General features: G+C 38.6%; 1 protein-coding gene across 5 annotated transcripts in view; it reads left to right on the forward strand.

Annotated features, from left to right (window-relative positions):
- The window catches only part of MIB2 (MIB E3 ubiquitin protein ligase 2), a 451,988-nt gene that overhangs the window by 90,687 nt on the left and 345,260 nt on the right, over positions 1-16,041 (forward strand). For 2 of the 5 annotated variants that reach the window (XM_053690538.1, XM_053690543.1), the window contains exon 2: positions 2,003-2,076. The exons of 1 other annotated variant lie outside the window; for it this stretch is intronic. The gene's annotated coding sequence lies outside the window, so the exon portion shown is untranslated. Of the gene's footprint in view, positions 1-2,002; positions 2,077-3,561; positions 3,779-7,239; positions 7,413-16,041 lie in introns of those variants that run through there. 2 more of the 5 variants (XM_053690541.1, XM_053690539.1) reach the window with 2 other exon arrangements.

The following is a 16,041-nucleotide window of genomic DNA, read 5'->3' on the forward strand; positions in this document are numbered from 1 at the left end:
ATACACCTTACAAGAGAAAACAAAATTTATGCTTACCTAATAAATTTCTTTCTCTTGTGGTGTATCCAGTCCACGGCCCGCCCTGTCACTTTAAGGCAGGTGTTTTTTATTTTTAAACTACAGTCACCACTGCACCCTATAGTTTCTCCTTTTTTTCTTGCTTGTCTTCGGTCGAATGACTGGGAGTGGCAGTTAGGGGAGGAGCTATATAGACAGCTCTGCTGTGGGTGTCCTCTTGCAACTTCCTGTTGGTAAGGAGAATATCCCACAAGTAATGGATGAGCCCGTGGACTGGATACACCACAAGAGAAAGAAATTTATCAGGTAAGCATAAATTTTGTTTTTCTCTGGCGGCACAAAAACTATGGCACATTGTTACTTTTGTTTTTCCTGGGGAGTGGGAGGGGAGCAAAAACTAGCGCAGCGGGTCGCCTGTAACCCTTGGGGTGCTAGCTGGCCATCCCTGCTTTATCAGGGTCATCAAGAGAATTGTACCCCATGATTCAGATAGAGCCCCACAAAGATATTTATAACGGTAGAAATTTACCTTTGCCTTATTTCCTCATACATTATCCAGGGTTCCCACAAATCTTAAAAATTGTTGTTTATGTTCTAATTTGTCTGTGGCTAAGCTGGTCACCAGGTAAAAGTATTGAATATTGTTCTCAATGATTGAAATACTGGGTACTCCAGTCTTCTAGAACCTTGCAATGTATACCCTGAAGGCTATGGAGATCACAGCTATTAGCTTATTGAGTTTTGTTTCAGAAATACAATAAATTAAATAGGTGGCACCTTTAACCAGTTATTGAACAAACATATGTATACAACAAAAACATTTTTTGATACTGTCATGTGGTTAAAAATCGCTTTTTCGTAACCTTTTTCCTCCGTTAAAAAATACATACAAAATACCTGTATGTTTACATACAATAGTACACAATAGTTCATTCTTACAATGTCCCTTTGAAGGTCAGTGCTTTCCACCAAATAACTAAAATTTTAAAGTTACTCTTTATTAGGTTATATATGAAAATAATTTTCCCAGCTCTGGTATGTTAACTGCTTGCTGAGACCATCATAGACTGTGAGTGGGCACCAGTAACCTGGCACAACCTATTGATAGTCAATTCCATTATCTCTGTAGTCTGACACATTGTTCAGTACATTTGTCAAATTTGTCTAGTCCTATAGAATCAATAAAATATGAGAGATACATCTGTACACTGGATAATGGTATTACATAAGAATAACCCTCTTTTTTTTCCTATTGAAGTTAAAGGGACACTAATATCAAAATTAAACTTTAAAGGGACATTATACACTAGATTTTTCTTTGCATAAATGTTTTGTAGATGATTCATTAATATAGTCCATACAGTTTTTTTTTTGTGTAAAATTGGATAGTTTTGCTTATTTTTAAATAACATTGTGCTGATTTTCAGGCTCCTAACCAAGCCCCCCAAAGTTTTAGGAGTATACTTATGTATACCTCCTCCAGCTTGCTCCTGTTTGTGTAAAGGGTCTTTTCATATGCAGAGGAGGGGGAGGGGGGAGTGTCTGCTTTCACTGGGTGTTCCAGTCAACCTAATCAAAAGTGCTACTGGGACCTTCTAAGTAAGTTTTAAAAAGGTTTTATGCTGGATTTTTAGATCAATATTTTTCTTTATAGTAGTGTCTATTACAGGCAGTTATAGGAAAATTGGTGTATTATGTCACTTTCTGGGGCATCTGCTCCTGCTGAGCATGTGCAAGAATTCACAGACTATACGTATGTGCATTTTGTTCTCTACCTCTCTCTGTCCCTTTCTTCAAGGGTTCCCATCAGTGGTTAATAACTCCTCAGACTATGTAAATCCTTTACAGAAAATGACTTTTTCTCCCTAACCAAAAGCTTTATGCACAAAACTGGCCTGTTATGTATGTTTTGTGAAGTTTACCCTAGTTTTAATGTACACAATATTATTCACTTTTAAAACTATTGCATGCTGTTTTGCTTTAGGAACAATTTTGGATCATATTAGTCTAATATGACGGAAAGAAGTTACGGAGGAGAGGAGTGGGACATTGCAAAAGGCGAGTAGCAATGGGAAATGGGAGGGATAAATTAAACACTAACTACTTTAAGCGACACTGAACACAAATTGTAAACTACATGATTATAAACCTTCATATATAAGAATTATTTTGCATTGAAAACTGCAAATTTATTTTGTCAAGTGAGTATATTGTTTTATATTTATTCTTTTACTGATTTCCCTGTCCCTCAGAACAAACCCCTGCTAACCAATCACAAACTAATATTGAAATATAGCACATGTGCAAACTGGGGCAGCATGTACTCTTGTATTCCAATTTAGTTACTATTGCAAAGAATGGTTTGCCTATCATGAATGTTGATGCAAAACTGATAATCCACCTTTTAAAAGCATGTGACACCATAGAAGCTTAGGGAGGGAGGGAAAGGTAAACATAAGCTCACATAAATTGCCCTAAAGTATTAACCCGAGTCTCCGTGGGAGAAATTTTAGACATATTTTACAACAAAAGGATGCAAAATAAATAATGAATGTATATTGCAATAATGAAACATTTTATGCATTGTTGAAATGTCAAGTTTAATAGCCCTTTAAGGGAGACGGATGATAACAGGAAATAGAAGAAAATAAGGATGTGTGAGCAGGTAAAGAGGAGGAAGGAATAAAAAAATAAAAAAGTCAGGAGCAGTGGTATTTGTGCTATATAACCCAATCACTATTGTAGCCCCCCCATTTCTTAAACAGGTCACCAGCCATAATTTAAAAAGACATTTTTTTACTCTTTCTAGGTATAAGTGTGACAGTTATCGGTTCAAACTGAACTTTTTCTAGACCACAACTGCGGATCTGCTATTAGGTTAGTCTTTAGTAAGTAAGTTGTAGGATATTGGTAGCTATAATGCAGCTCAATCAGTTTGCTACCGATTAGTTGTTATTCAGTGTTTAGATCGGTAGTTGTTATTGGTGAATCAGTACATTGGAATACTGAGATTGGTTATATGAGTTGAATGTAGCAAGAGGATTAAAGGGAGTAGATGGAATACAACTCGCTTAATAAATCCTGCACAATACTGTATATAAAAGGTAGCTTTCACAGTAGCTTGGTTTTAAGTGCTTGTACCTTTAAAGGGACATGATACACAAATTGTTTCTTTCATGATTTTGTTAGAACATACCATTTTAAACAACTTTCCAGTTGACTTCTATTATTAAATTTGCTTAATTCTCTTGGTATCATTTGTTGAAGGAGCAGCAATGCACTACTGGTTTCTAATTTAACAATCGTTATATATAGGCAGCCACCAATCAGCAACTAGAACATTGGTCCTTTGCTGCTCCTGATCTTTCCTAGATAAACCTTTCAGCAAAGGATAACAAGAGAAGGAAGCAAATTAAATAATATAAGTAAATTGGAAAGTTGTTTAAAATTGTATGATCTGTCTACTTATGACTTTACTGTCCCTTTAAGAATGCTGTGTAACTTGAGATTAGCAGCGTGTGTGTCCGGAAGCAGATTCACTGTCTCTGATGAGGAATAGGCAGCTGCAGATCAGTAAAGCTTTAATGATTCTGTGTAACAAATGGTTGTGCTGACTCTCCTTTTGCAGATTCTCAATCTGTGTTATAGAGAGCAGGGAGCTGCAGATTAGTAAAATCCTTATAGATCCTGTGTAACTTGAGAATGGCAGCGTCTCCCTGTGCTGTGAGCTGAGATGCAGTATTCACAGGTTCCCAGAAAGGTAAGCTTTTAGTTGATTAATTCTTGAGGTAAAGTTCATAAGCGGTATTTCTATAGTACAAAGTAAAGTTAGCAAAATAGTATCTGTAACAGCAGAGATTCCTCACTACTGAAGCTTGATGAGATACAATTACCAAGCATAGGTGTGGGGGTTGAGTGAGTTTTTATTGGTTAGAGCACAGGAACAGGTGCACTGAGGTTGTAGGAGTCTAAAAGAGGCGGTGTATATGACAATACGAATAAGAAATGCAGTAATATGTAGTAGAAATTGATGACCTGTCACCAATCACTACCTGCTTCTATTTAAAGGAAGGTTCTAGTCAAAAATAAACATTCATTATTCAGATAGGGCATGTACTTTTACACAACCTTCCAATTTACTTTTATCATCAATTTTGCTTTGTTTTCTTGGTATTCTTAGTTGAAAGCTAAACCTAGGTAGTCTTATATGCTAATTTCTTAGAACATGAAGGCCGCCTCTTAACTGAATGCATTTTGACATTTTTTGACGATTAGAGGGGGTTAGTTCATGTGTGCCATATAGATAACGGTGTGCTTATGCCCGTGGAGTTACCTAGGAGTCAGCACTGGTTGGCTAAAATTCAAGTCTTTCAAAAGAACTGAAATACCAAGCATAGGTGTGGGGGTTGAGTGAGTTTTTATTGGTTAAAGCACAGGAACAGGTGCACTGAGGTTGTAGGAGTCTAAAAGAGGCAGTGTATATGACAATAAGAATATGAAATGTATGTAGTAGAAAATGATGACCTGTCACCAATCACTACCCACTTCTATTTAAAGGGACAGTCTAGTCAAAAATAATCATTCATGATTCAGATAGGGCATGTACTTTTAAACAACTTTCCAATTTACTTTTATAATCAATTTTGCTTTGTTTTCTTGGTATTCTTAGTTGAAAGCTAAACCTAGGTAGTCTTATATGCTAATTTCTTAGACCTTGAAGGTCGCCTCTTAACTGAATGCATTTTGACATTTTTTGACGACTAGAGGGGGTTAGTTCATGTGTGCCATATAGATAACAGTGTGCTTATGCCCGTGGAGTTATCTAGGAGTCAGCACTGGTTGGCTAAAATTCAAGTCTGTCAAAAGAACTTAAATAAGGGGGCAGTCTGCAGAGGCTTAGATACAAAGTAATCACAGAGGTAAAAAAGTGTATTATTATAATTGTTGGTTGTGCAAAACTGGGGAATGGCTAATAAAGAGATGATCTATCTTTTTAAACAATAACAATTCTGGTGTAGACTTTCCCTTTAACCCCTTCTTGCCCTTCCATGCCATCCTAGCCGTTTGGCTGTCCTGAAGCCATAGAAGCTTCCTAAATAGGATTGCGGGCTGGAGGGCGTGCCTAGCGCTATAAGCCCCCCCCCCCCCCGACCTGATCCCATAAAGGAAATCACGTGATTGCATGATTTCACTTTTTACTTATTTGTTTACAAATAAGTCCGGGTGGGAAATGGTTAAATGTAGCTTTGCAGCAAGTGTTTGTTTGCGCTGTGCTTAAGCTCTTGGACCACGCTTGATCAGGAGAGAAAGTGAAAGGATAAAAAAGTAAAAAATAAAGGGACATAAAACTCAGATGCTAAATCACATGAAAGTGATGCAGCATTACTGTAAAAATCTGACATGAAAATATCACCTGAACATCTCTGTAAAAAGGGAAGATATTTTACCTTTACAATTTCTTCAGCTCACCAGAGTAAGTACTCAGTGAACAGTTGCAAATTGGAAAAAAACAAACAGACAATAGCCAATCAGCATCAGCAGGCCTGAGGTTGTGCTTTGCTTTGCTGTGATATCATAGTATAGTTCTTTAAACTGAATAGGAAAATAACATGACTATGTCTGCACATGATAGATGCACACTCCCTTGCAAGTCTTGGGACTAGCACCCTGATTGGCTGCTTAAAGTCTCTTTACAGTGGAGTGTGAATACTTAGGACATTTTGAGGTAAATATCTTCCTTTTTACATAAACATGTTCAGGTTATATTTCCTAGTCAGCTTTTTATGGCTATGCTGCATCACTTTCAAGTGCTTCAAATTTTCATGGATCAGACAGAGCATGCAATTTTAAGATTTTTCAATTTACTTAAAGGGACATAATACTCATATGCTAAATCACTTGAAACTGATGCAGTATAACTGTAAAAAGCTGACAGGAAAATATCACCTGAGCATCTCTATGTAGAAAAGGAAGATATTTCACCTCACAATCTCCTCAGCTCAGCAGAGTAAGTGCTGTGTAAAAAAATATACTTCAGCTGTTGCTCAGCTGCAGGTAAAAAAAAATGAAGAAATGCACAGCAGCCAATCAGCATCAGCAGTGCTGAGGTCATGAACTCTTTTACTGTGATCTCATGAGATTTCACTTAAGTCTCATGAGATTTCATAGAAAATTTCTTTAAATTGAATGGGGAAATAACATGAGTGTGCACGAGGCTCACTCCCTTGCCTGTCCCAGGACAGACATACTGATTTGTTGCTTAAAGTCCTTTGCAATGGGGTTTGAATACTTAGGACATTTTGAGGTAAAATATCTTTCTTTTTTACATAGAGATGTTCAGGTGATATTTTCTAGTCAGCTTTTTACAGCTATGCTGTATCACTTTCAAGTGTTTCAGCATTTGGGTATCATGGCCCTTTAAGTTTTGAGATTTAGTTTGCTATCTTGGTATCCTTTTTAAAGCATGCTTAGATAGGCTTATGAGCAGCAATGCACTGCTTGGAGGTAGCTGGTGATTGGCAGATACACACACACACACACACATGCATGTTCTCATTGGCTCACTAGATGAGTTTAGCTATGTCACAGTAGTGCATTGCTGCTCTAGAGCTTACTTCAATTATGTGTTTAACCCCTTGCAGAGATAAACAAATAGATATATACAAAAAATAGGGCAATAATAAAATGCTGGAACAAATTAGGGCATTTTATTTGTTAACATTTATGTCCCTTTAGTAATGAGAGAGGGTAGATGCATTAAAGGGATAAAAAAATCAAATCATTTTCTTTCATAATTCATATACAGCATACAATTTTAAACAACTTTCTAATTTACTTCTGTTATCTAATTTGCTTCATTCTGTTGGTATCCTTTGTTGAAAAGCATACCTGGGTAGGCTCAGAAGCTTGCAGCTAGCTGCTGATTGGTGTCTGAACTTGTATGCCCATTTTAATTGGCTTACAAATGTGTTCATCTAGCTCCCAATGGTACATTGCTGCTTCTTCAATAAAAGATACCAAGAGAATGAAGCAAAATTGTTAACTGAAGTAAATTGGAAAGTTGTTTAAAAATGTATAGTCTATCTGAATTTTGAAAGAAATATTTTGGGTTTCATGTCCCTTTTAAGAATAGAGGAGAGATGGGCGTACCCAAAAGTTGCATGGGTGGGAGGAGCCCAGCTTTGAGAGTGAAAGATAATGGTGGTGTTTTTGTCCATATAGACAGACTGAGATTTGGAACCCTATAGTTAAGGAAGGATGCTCGCTAAGCACTGCTGTTATATTGTACATACATAGCTAAACAAGGGATTAATGAAGTTGGACCTGACAGATGATCTCAGTTTCAGTATGAGGCTTATATTAAAGGAGATTTTACTCATCAAAACCAGCTTCTGGTAAGTAACCACCACCAACTGTTCTGGTTATATAATTGCACAAACGCTGCAGAATGATAAATCTTATTGCTGCCTTAAAGGGACATTAAACACTAAATAAACTAAACTTTCAATTTCTAACAGGAACTGAAAAGCTCACAATTTCAGAATGGAATTACAGGCAAAGGGGACAAAATAAATAATGAAAGTATATTGCAGAGTTGTTTTATATATACAATATATCATTTTATATTACAATCTCAAAGTGTTTAATGTCCCTTTTAAAGCAACATTCTTATGTAAAAATAAAATGTTCTATTTAGTTAGATCATTTATTTTTTAACAGATTTAATTTTTATAGTTAAGGCCAGATTACAAGTGGAGCGCTAATTTATTGATAAATAACCAGCCATTGCATCTGGCTGGTTATTACTATCGCCAGCGCTTCAAAAATTAACCAGAGATCAGATCTCTGGTTAATTTTATAAATGTCCCCCAATTGCCCCCAAACTCAAAGGGACATTAAACACTAAATAAATGCTAGATAGAATGATGCATTCAAAGAAAAGGTCTGAGAATAACATGTAGATGTATTTTTTAAAATTTCATTAGCTGTTTAAATATTGACAAAATAAGTGTGAAGTTATATTGTCTATAAAACAATGGGAGCTGCCATGTTGTAACTTAGGTTACTTTCTCTGCTTTGGCCAATTAGGGATAGGTATAAATAGGTCACTAGAGTGTGCAGCCAATGGCTGTGTCGGATATAACAGTGATCTGCACTTCCATTTCTAACAGGAACTGAAATGCTGACAATTTCAGAATGGAATTACAGGAAAAGGGGACAAAGTAAATAATGAAAGTATATTGCAGAGTTTTTTTTATATATGATTTATCATTTTATATTACTATCTCAAAGTGTTTAATGTCCCTTTAAAGGGATACTAAACCCAATTGTTTTCTTTCATGATTCAGACAGAGCATGTAACTTTATAATTTACTCCTATTATCAAATTTTCTTCATTTTCTTAGTATCTTTATTTGAAAAGCCAGAATGTAAAGCTTAGGAGCCAGCTCATTTTAGGTTCAGTACACTGGATAGGGCTTGCTTCTTGGTGGGTACATTTAGCCACCAACCACCAATTGCATGCTCTATCTGAATCATTAACCCTTTGATGACAGGGTTAATTTGTCTACATTGGAACAATGTTCCATTGTAAACAAATTGAAACCCTGCAATCGTGAGATTTCAATGATGGGGTCGGGTCAGGGGGTCGTCACTATGAAACTAGGCACGCCAGCCCTTACCTGTTCCTATTCTGGAAGCTCTGTTGGCTTCAGGACAGCCAAACGGCTAGAAGGTTCCATGCCGTCCTAACGGCGCTAAAGCCCAGCACAATTAGGATGGCATGGAACGTCCTAACGGCGTTAAAAGGTTAAAGAAAACAATTTAGTTCAGTATCCTTTTAAGTGTAAGCTTCCATTTTTATTTATTTTTTTAAAAATTGCAGCTTTAATTTTTAAACAAAAAACTGCATGAAGGGGTTAAAGTTGGCGATTGTGGGGTGTTAGAAAAAAAAAACCAGCACTGAAAAGTGCCTTTACATTGCGGTCTATGGGGACTGTGTGTTCACTCTAAATATATATGTATATGGTTATGTATGTACACATAAATATATATGTGTATGGTTATGTATGTACACATAAATATATATATGTGTATGGTTATGTATGTACACATAAATATATATGTGTATGGTTATGTATGTACACATAAATATATATGTATATGGTTATGTATGTACACATAAATATATATGTATATGGTTATGTATGTACACATAAATATATATGTATATGGTTATGTATGTACACATAAATATATATGTATATGGTTATGTATGTACACATAAATATATATGTATATGGTTATGTATGTACACATAAATATATATGTATATGGTTATGTATGTACACATAAATATATATGTATATGGTTATGTATGTACGCATAAATATATATGTATATGGTTATGTATGTACGCATAAATATATATGTATATGGTTATGTATGTACACATAAATATATATGTGTTTGGTTATGTATGTACACATAAATATATATGTATATGGTTATGTATGTACACATAAATATATATGTGTATGGTTATGTATGTACACATAAATATATATGTATATGGTTATGTATGTACACATAAATATATATGTATATGGTTATGTATGTACACATAAATATATATGTATATGGTTATGTATGTACACATAAATATATATGTATATGGTTATGTATGTAGACATAAATATATATGTATATGGTTATGTATGTAGACATATATATATATGTATATGGTTATGTATGTACACATAAATATATATGTATATGGTTATGTATGTACACATAAATATATATGTGTATATATACATATGTATTTTACCTTTGCTGCGCAACTCACTCCCTTTGCTGCGCTAGGTTCTCTGCCGTGTCTCACGGCATGAGAACGAGGCTCCCATTGGAGCCTATGGAAGCTTGCCTGCAATGTGAACAAAAGTTCACATTCGCATTGCTCCTCACCTCTAATAATACCAGTGCACAATTGAGTGCACTGGTAGTACAAGTGGAGTGCAAATATCGCGCTCGCGAAAGTGCAATTTTTAACTCCATTCGTAATTTGGCCCTTATGGTTTACCTCATTCAAAAGGGTTAAAGACATAGTCAAAGTTTGACTTCTGGAACACCCCCTTTCTGCTTCAGATGAGGATAAAGGCTGTGATTGGAGCATTTCGTTTGCAAAGCTTTTGCTAAGTATTGAATATGAAACCCCAAAAAAAATATTTTGTGATTTAGACGGAGCATACCATTTAAAAAAAAGTTTCCAATTTACTTCTATTATCAAATTTCCTTTGTTCCCATGATATTCTGTGTAGAATAACTACATGGCAGAAAATAGTGCTGCCATCTAGTGCTCTTGCAAATGGATAACATTCTTGCAAAACTGCTGCCATATAGTGCTCCGGAAATGAGCTGGCCTTAAAGGGACAGTCTACACCAAAATATTTATTGTTTTTAAAGATAGATAATCCCTTTATTACCCATTCTCTAGTTTTGCATAACCACACAGTTATATTAATACACTTTTTACCTCTGTGATTACCTTGTATCTAAGCCTCTGCAGACTGCCCCCTTATTTCAGCTCTTTTGACAGACTTGCATTTTAGCCAATCAGTGCTGGCTCCTAGGAACTCCACGTGCGTGAGCACAGTGTTATCTATCTGAAACACATGAACTAACATCTTCTAGTGGTGAAAAACCGTCAAAATGCCCTGAGATAAGAGGCGGCCTTCAAGGGCTTAGAAATTAGCATATGAACCTCCTAGGTTCAGCTTTCAACTAAGAATACCAAGAGAACAAAGCAAAATTGGTGATAGAAGTACATTTGAAAATTGTTTAAAATTACATGCTTTATCTGAATCATGAAAGTTTGTTTTGGACAAGACTGTCCAAGTAGTAAGAAGTGAATACAGCGCCAACAAGAGGCCAAGGGATAAAACAGAATTTATGCTTACCTGATAAATTACTTTCTCCAACGGTGTGTCCGGTCCACGGCGTCATCCTTACTTGTGGGATATTCTCTTCCCCAACAGGAAATGGCAAAGAGTCCCAGCAAAGCTGGTCACATGATCCCTCCTAGGCTCCGCCCACCCCAGTCATTCGACCGACGGACAGGAGGAAATATATATAGGAGAAACCATATGATACCGTGGTGACTGTAGTTAGAGAAAATAATTCATCAGACCTGATTAAAAAAACCAGGGCGGGCCGTGGACCGGACACACCGTTGGAGAAAGTAATTTATCAGGTAAGCATAAATTCTGTTTTCTCCAACATTGGTGTGTCCAGTCCACAGCGTCATCCTTACTTGTGGGAACCAATACCAAAGCTTTAGGACACGGATGAAGGGAGGGAGCAAATCAGGTCACCTAAACGGAAGGCACCACAGCTTGCAAAACTTTTCTCCCAAAAATAGCCTCCGAAGAAGCAAAAGTATCAAATTTGTAAAATTTGGCAAAAGTGTGCAGTGAAGACCAAGTCGCTGCCTTACATATCTGATCAACAGAAGCCTCGTTCTTGAAGGCCCATGTGGAAGCCACAGCCCTAGTGGAGTGAGCTGTGATTCTTTCAGGAGGCTGCCGTCCGGCAGTCTCATAAACCAATCGGATAATGCTTTTAAGCCAAAAGGAAAGAGAGGTAGAAGTCACTTTTTGACCTCTCCTTTTACCAGAATAAACAACAAACAAGGAAGATGTTTGTCTGAAATCTTTAGTAGCCTCTAAATAGAACTTTAGAGCACGGACAACGTCCAAATTGTGTAACAAACGTTCCTTCTTTGAAACTGGATTCGGACACAAAGAAGGTACAACTATCTCCTGGTTAATATTTTTGTTAGAAACAACTTTAGGAAGAAAACCAGGCTTAGTACGCAAAACCACCTTATCTGCATGGAACACCAGATAAGGAGGAGAACACTGCAGAGCAGATAACTCTGAAACTCTTCTAGCAGAAGAAATTGCAACCAAAAACAAAACTTTCCAAGATAGTAACTTAATATCTATGGAATGTAAGGGTTCAAACGGAACCCCTTGAAGAACTGAAAGAACTAGATTTAGACTCCAGGAAGGAGTCAAAGGTCTGTAAACAGGCTTGATCCTAACCAGAGCCTGAACAAATGCTTGAACATCTGGCACAGCTGCCAGTCTTTTGTGTAGTAAGACGGATAACGCAGAGATCTGTCCCTTTAGAGAACTTGCAGATAATCCTTTCTCCAAACCTTCTTGAAGAAAGGAGAGAATCTTAGGAATTTTTATCTTATTCCATGGGAATCCTTTGGATTCACACCAACAGATATATTTTTTCCATATTTTATGGTAAATTTTTCTAGTTACAGGTTTTCTGGCCTGAACCAGAGTATCTATCACCGAATCTGAAAACCCACGCTTTGATAGAATCAAGCGTTCAATCTCCAAGCCGTCAGTTGGAGGGAGACCAGATTTGGGTGTTCGAATGGACCTTGAACAAGAAGGTCCTGTCTCAAAGGTAGCTTCCATGGTGGAGCCGATGACATATTCACCAGGTCTGCATACCAAGTCCTGCGTGGCCACGCAGGAGCTATCAAGATCACCGAGGCCCTCTCCTGATTGATCCTGGCTACCAGCCTGGGAATGAGAGGAAACGGTGGGAATACGTAAGCTAGGTTGAAAGTCCAAGGAGCTACTAGTGCATCTACTAGAGTCGCCTTGGGATCCCTGGATCTGGACCCGTAGCAAGGAACCTTGAAGTTCTGACGAGACGCCATCAGATCCATGTCTGGAATGCCCCATAATTGAGTTATTTGGGCAAAGATTTCCGGATGGAGTTCCCACTCCCCCGGATGAAATGTCTGACGACTCAGAAAATCCGCTTCCCAATTTTCCACTCCTGGGATGTGGATCGCAGACAAGTGGCAGGAGTGATCCTCCGCCCATTGAATTATTTTGGTCACTTCTTTCATCGCCAGGGAACTCTTTGTTCCCCCTTGATGATTGATATAAGCAACAGTCGTCATGTTGTCTGATTGGAACCTTATGAATTTGGCCTTTGCTAGTTGAGGCCAAGCTCTGAGAGCATTGAATATCGCTCTCAGTTCCAGAATGTTTATCGGGAGAAGAGACTCTTCCCGAGACCATAGACCCTGAGCTTTCAGGGATTCCCAGACCGCACCCCAGCCCACTAGACTGGCGTCGGTCGTGACAATGACCCACTCTGGCCTGCGGAAGCTCATTCCCTGGGACAGATGGTCCAGGGTCAGCCACCAACGGAGTGAATCTCTGGTCTTTTGATCTACTTGAATCATTGGAGACAAGTCTGTATAATCCCCATTCCACTGTTTGAGCATGCACAGTTGTAATGGTCTTAGATGAATTCGTGCAAAAGGAACTATGTCCATTGTTGCAACCATCAATCCTATTACTTCCATGCACTGCGCTATGGAAGGACGAGGAACAGAATGAAGCACTTGACAAGAGCTTAGAAGTTTTGATTTCTCCAACATAGGTGTGTCCGGTCCACGGCGTCATCCTTACTTGTGGGATATTCTCTTCCCCAACAGGAAATGGCAAAGAGCCCAGCAAAGCTGGTCACATGATCCCTCCTAGGCTCCGCCTACCCCAGTCATTCTCTTTGCCGTTGTACAGGCAACATCTCCACGGAGATGGCTTAGAGTTTTTTAGTGTTTAACTGTAGTTTTTATTATTCAATCAAGAGTTTGTTATTTTGAAATAGTGCTGGTATGTACTATTTACTCAGAAACAGAAAAGAGATGAAGATTTCTGTTTGTATGAGGAAAATGATTTTAGCAACCGTCACTAAAATCCATGGCTGTTCCACACAGGACTGTTGAGAGCAATTAACTTCAGTTGGGGGAACAGTGAGCAGTCTCTTGCTGCTTGAGGTATGACACATTCTAACAAGACGATGTAATGCTGGAAGCTGTCATTTTCCCTATGGGATCCGGTAAGCCATGTTTATTAAGATCGTAAATAAGGGCTTCACAAGGGCTTATTAAGACTGTAGACTTTTTCTGGGCTAAATCGATTCATTATTAACACATATTTAGCCTTGAGGAATCATTTATTCTGGGTATTTTGATATAATAATATCGGCAGGCACTGTTTTAGACACCTTATTCTTTAGGGGCTTTCCCAAATCATAGGCAGAGCCTCATTTCTCCAACATAGGTGTGTCCGGTCCACGGCGTCATCCTTACTTGTGGGATATTCTCTTCCCCAACAGGAAATGGCAAAGAGCCCAGCAAAGCTGGTCACATGATCCCTCCTAGGCTCCGCCTTCCCCAGTCATTCTCTTTGCCGTTGTACAGGCAACATCTCCACGGAGATGGCTTAGAGTTTTTAACACTGAAGAGCAAGAGGACGCTGATGATATCTGTTCTGACATACCCTCACACCTATCTGAAGGGGCCAGGAGGGAGGTTTTGTCTGAGGGAGAAATTTCAGATTCAGGGAAAATTTCTCAACAAGCAGAACCTGATATTGTAACTTTTAAATTTAAATTTCAACATCTCCACGCACTACTTAAGGAGGTATTATCTACTCTGGATGATTGTGACAATTTGGTCATTCCAGAGAAATTAGGTAAGATGGACAAGTTCCTAGAGGTTCCGGTGCCCCCCGATGTTTTTCCTATACCCAAGCGGGTGGCGGACATAGTAAATAAGGAGTGGGAAAGGCCCGGCATACCTTTTGTCCTCCCCCTATATTTAAGAAATTAGTTCCTATAGTCGACCCCAGAAAGGACTTATAGCATACAGTCCCCAAGGTCGAGGGGGCGGTTTCTACTCTAAACAAACGCACTTCTATTCCTATAGAAGATAGTTGTGCTTTCAAGATCCTATGGATTAAAGGTTAGAGGGTTTGCTTAAAAAGATGTTTGTTCAGCAAGGTTACCTTCTACAACCAATTTCATGCATTGTTCCTGTCACTACAGCTGCGTGTTTCTGGTTTGAAGAACTAGAAAAGTCGCTCAATAAAGAATCTTCGTACGAGGAGGTTTTGGACAGAGTTCAAGCTCTTAAATTGGCTAACTCTTTTTTATTTTAGATGCCGCTTTGCAATTAGCTAGATTAGCGGCGAATAATTCAGGGTTTGCTATCGTGGCGCGCAGAGCGCTTTTGCTTAACATCCCTTTCAAGGGTAAAACACTGTTTGGCCCTGACTTGAAAGAGATTATTTCAGACATCACTAGGGGAAAGGGCCACGCCCTTCCTCTGGATAGGTCTTTTAAGGCTAAAAAGAAGCCAAATTTTCGTCCCTTTCGCAGAAACGGACCAGCCTCAAATTCTACACCCTCTAAGCAAGAGGGTAATACTTCTCAAACCAAGCCAGCCTGGAGGTCGATGCAAGGCTGGAACAAGGGTAAGCAGGCCAAGTCACCTGCCACTGCTACCAAAACAGCATGAAGTGTTGGCCCCCGATCTGGGAAGGATCTGGTGGGGGGCAGACTTTCTCTCTTTGCTCAGGCTGGGGCAAGAGATGTTCAGGATCCTTGGGCGCTAGAAATAGTTTCTCAAGGTTATCTCCTGGAATTCAGGGAACTACCCCCAAGGGGAAGGTTCCACGGGTCTCAATTATCTTCGAACAGGCATTCTTACACTGTGTAGAAGACCTGTTAACATGGGAGTGATTCATCCTGTTCCATTAGGAGAACAAGGGATGGGTTTTTACTCCAACCTGTTCATAATTCCCAAAAAAGAGGGAACATTCAGACCTATTTTAGATCTCAAGATTCTAAACAAGTTTCTAAGGGTTTCATCATTCAAAATGGAAACCATTCGAACGATCCTTCCTACCATCCAGGAAGGTCAATTCATGACCACGGTGGACTTAAAGGATGCGTACCTACGTATTCCTATCCACAAGGAACTTTTTCGGTTCCTAAGGTTCGCCTTTCTGGACAAGCATTACCTGTGGCACTTCCATTCGGATTAGCCACTGCTCCAAGGATTTTCACAAGGGTACTAGGGTCCCTTCTAGCGGTGCTAAGACCAAGGGGCATTGCAGTAGTACCTTACTTGGACGA

The sequence above is a fragment of the Bombina bombina genome, chromosome 8 (genome assembly GCF_027579735.1).
Source record: "Bombina bombina isolate aBomBom1 chromosome 8, aBomBom1.pri, whole genome shotgun sequence".
Lineage (NCBI taxonomy): Eukaryota > Metazoa > Chordata > Amphibia > Anura > Bombinatoridae > Bombina > Bombina bombina.